Source organism: Egretta garzetta, unplaced genomic scaffold, assembly GCF_000687185.1.
Source record: "Egretta garzetta isolate BGI_Z169 unplaced genomic scaffold, ASM68718v1 scaffold56, whole genome shotgun sequence".
Taxonomy (NCBI): domain Eukaryota; kingdom Metazoa; phylum Chordata; class Aves; order Pelecaniformes; family Ardeidae; genus Egretta; species Egretta garzetta.
The window spans coordinates 7,677,362-7,681,278 of record NW_009260182.1 but is presented as its reverse complement, the minus strand read 5'-3'; positions in this window follow the sequence as shown (position 1 = coordinate 7,681,278).

Below are 3,917 nucleotides of genomic sequence, written 5' to 3'. Positions count from 1 at the left end.
CCCCGGTGGCACGGCACTCCTGCCGCCCACGCCACGCCTCAGAGCTGGCCCCGGACTGGCGACCCCATCCCTGGCTCTGCTCTGAGCCGTGCCGCCCTGTGCAGCATCAAGCTGCTGATGGCTGCTGGCAATGGCTGCTATAAAAAGATCCACCTGGCAAAAGAGCAGGGCCCACATATAGTGAACAAGTCCCTGCTCCCAAATTCCCTGGAACAAGCCCGAAGTTCCCTGGAAAGCAATAACCTGTCTACGCACCCCAGACTGCTCATTCCCTCCCAATGCAGAGGCTGGTTTGGGGAAAGGTCTTCTTACCCCAGTGCCTGTCCTCCAGAGGTGGCTACCCATGCTACCTGTCTGCCCTGGACATGAAGCGCCTGCCCCTTGAGGCTCCCAGTTGGCTCCCCGGGTTAGCGCAGTGTTTTTCTCAGTTACAGAAGGACAAGCAAGGCAGGGATTTTCAGTTTTCTAAAGGAGCTGAGATTGCCCCCAGCCATGGCCCGGGACAGCTCTTTCTTCCTCTGCAGTGGGGGCACATAAAGCTCTGGGAGTGCTGATCCTCTTTCTAGACTGGGAGGGTTAATTTTGCCCTCAGAAGGTTTCAGCCTTGTGCTCACCCTGCTCTGGGTTCCTGCTGTGAAAGAGAAGAGTGGCGTCTGGCAGGGACCCCCTTCGTATTGCCCCTGTAAGCGAATGACTGTGACTGAAGTTGGCTACAAGGAGGCTTTTTGAAATAGTTGTCTTGATCTGGTTAGGAGGTAAGGGAGCACCAGCGAGCAAGAGAGCGCAATGCTCAATTACATCTGGCCTTGGCAGAAGGCTTTCTGTGCCAAAACAGACCTGGCTGGGAGCCCCCAGCTTATGTCAGGTCCTCTTGTTATCCTTCCTGAGCAACACGTGCGCTGGGCTGGCAAGCGAGACCTGCTCTGCTCCCACACCAACCTCTGTTTATGTTTTTCATTTCATCTGATCCAGCTGGGCTGACTGAGTCACTTCCCCAGGAGCTTGCCGGTAGCAGGGCTCGGAGGAGGGCTGGGAGTCAGCCCAGACAGATTCTGGGTGCCACAAGGAGGTTGGGTGGCACTGTTACAGTGGAGGCAGAAGCAAGTCCCAGTTGTGTTTGGCCTTTGTTGCCTCCCAGCCTTTTCCTGGCTTGTGGCTGCACAAGCTTGGCCCTGTCCCTAGAGAAGGTGAAGACTCTGCTACCTTTAATATCTAGTGCCAAGGCAGAGCCTTCTATGCTGAGCCGCTCATGGGGCTGTTCAGGAATCACACTTAATCCAGCCTGCTTGCAGGGCAGCAGTCACTGTGCCAGGACTGGGGCACTGCAGCCTCTCAGGCAGTGCTGGCTCTTTTCCAGATGCAGCTCTCAGGCTCAGCATTACCCTGGAAAGCAACGAACAGCTTTCAGACCCTACAACCCGAAAACAGGTTCCCTACCATACCACTACAGCCAGCACTGTGGGGTGCTTGCTCTGACAAGCCTCTTTAGCCCCTAAGCCTAGTGCAGCCCTAAGTTTGCTGCCTCAGCATTTAGCAGAGTGCAAGCAAGGTGCAGAAGAGCAGGATGAACATGCCAGCTGTGTTGGGGCACAGTAAGGGTGGCCTCACCAGCCAGAAAGCAGGCACTCAGTACCTGGCAGGAGCACAGTAAGGGAAAATGGGGTCAGACACAGCCCTACAATCAACAGGCAAGGCTATAGTGATAGGGCAGGGCTGAGGTCCAGCTAAGTCACCAACTTGCAGGGGAGGATCCAGATTGATGCAGCCCATAGCCCACCCTAAGGCTAGCTAAGATAAGCCAGAGAGCAGCACTCCTACAACATTGCTTAACAAGAGCTAAGAGCCCCAGGCTGAGCCTAAATAGAGCCCCTGGGCCTATGGGCAGGAGTGGTGGAGGCTCCAGGTGAGGCTGGTCAGGGCCACTAAGGTTTATTAGTGCCCCCAGGACCCTGACAACCTGTTGGTTTTGGGGGGGAGAAGTTAATAGGTAGGTTTGAGCTTATGGCTACTGAGATGTGCATATTATATGCTAGGAGTCATGGATGGTTTCTAGCTGCGAAACACTCAGACTGCTCTCTTTCTTTTCCACAGTTTGGTTTCAGATGCAGAAAGAGCATCAGAGCCTGTTACTGCATTGCAGGGTTGTACACTGAGACACACCTTTACACCATCAGGATGTCCAGTGGCACCAACAACCTAGGACTGCACCAACGGTAAGGGTCCCAAACCAATACCTTTCTTGTGCTGATGTCTGTAAAGTTTTCCTGTGTGCAGGGTGGCTGTGGTATGGCTGTACAGCCCTGTAGCACAGGGCTTGGGGGCTTTTATCTGCTGTAGCTTAGTGGCAAAGGGATGGCTCAAAGCAGGCAAGCTTGAAGGACCAGAGCTTTGTTCTGCTCTGCTACCTCAGTCAAGAATTGTAGAAACCTTCTGCCTTTCTGGTGGCGTATGCTTTGCCTATGGTGGGTCTGCATTTCTCTTGAGAGGTGTGTGTAAGTCTTTCTCTTAAGCTTCAGCTAGATGCATCTTTCTAGTTGAGCCCTAATACTGCAAACTGGTCTGCTAAAACAACTTCCTGAGTCGGCCCTGATGTCAGGGAGGTCCCTTCAGACCAGGGGAATTCACCTTGCCAGTCAAACAGTGGGATGAGGGCAGAACTTGGGCTAAAAACTTCCTGCTGTAAGCTCGGATAACTGTTAGCTTCTAGATTTTTAAAGAGGATGTGGGAAAGATGTGTGTAAGACCAATCAATTCTCTTTATTTATCTTCTAAAAGGAAACAAAAAGGGCTGCGGTCCTGTTCATGTGCAAGTCTACTGGTGTCTGTAAGTGCTATGGAATTCAGTGATAAGCCTGGTGGAGGTGGGTTGTGAGAGATGGGGGAATGGAGCTGACAAGCACTTAAGTGAACCCAGCTGGCCTGGCTTCAGCGTATGTCCCGTTAGCTCCATGGCACGGTGCACGCCTGGTGTGATTCAGGCAGCCTCAGCTCCTGGCTTAAAGGGGGTGCCCCTTGCATGCTCAGTGAGCTGAGCTTGGAGGTGCTTCCCTTTCAAGGGGGAACTGCATCTGTCATGACTCACCAGGCATGGGCCCATCACTTCTGTTTTGTCCCCCGTAAGATGTCATTTTGGACCAAGTGCATCTGAAGCTGCCTGTTCCCAGATGCGGTGCTGGGCTGCGACACCCTCAGTGCTTGCAGGGCAGCTGGGGAAGTGTATTGTACAGGGCTGAGCACGGGTACCTTCAATGACACTGGTCAGTCCTGTGGCTCTCCTGCTATCTCAGTGACCACTGATGTCCTGTGAGGGAAAGCTGGGCTCCTGCATCAGGCCTTGAGCTGATCTGTAGTGATGAGAGGTGAAGCTGAGCCTGGGGGCGGGGAGGGGGGGGAAGCAGATTAGCTCACAACTGCTGCTGCAGCTTTCTTGCATCTTTCTTAGAAACATATGGTGCTGACTGCTCTCAGGGCTAGGGCATGGCCTTGGATCTGATCCTGCTGGCATCTTCATCCTCCTGAACATCCCCCCGGAGTGAGCAGAGACTTCAGCCAGCTGCACTGCTCTGAGGCAGTGCTGGTGCCTAGCTGAACTTCTGAAGAGTCTAGAGGAGCAGTTTGGTCTTGAGTGCATCCTTTTGGAAGCAGGGATGAGGTTTAAGGAATTGGGACCTGAAAGGAGGGAGCCTTGTGGTTTGAAGAGCTGACCTCAAGTCAGGAATCCAGGCTTTGGTTCCCAGAGGTGTTCCTGATTTGCTGGCTGATCTTGGGCAAGTCTTTCCTACCCATGCCCATTGACTTTCCCCTTGCATTGAAAATGTGCTTATTTCCATGTTATTACCATCTCAAAGGTGTATTAAGAGGTTGCCTGGGTTTCCTCAAGTCTGCTGGGGTCTCTGGAGGCTGGTGCTGTGGGAGGG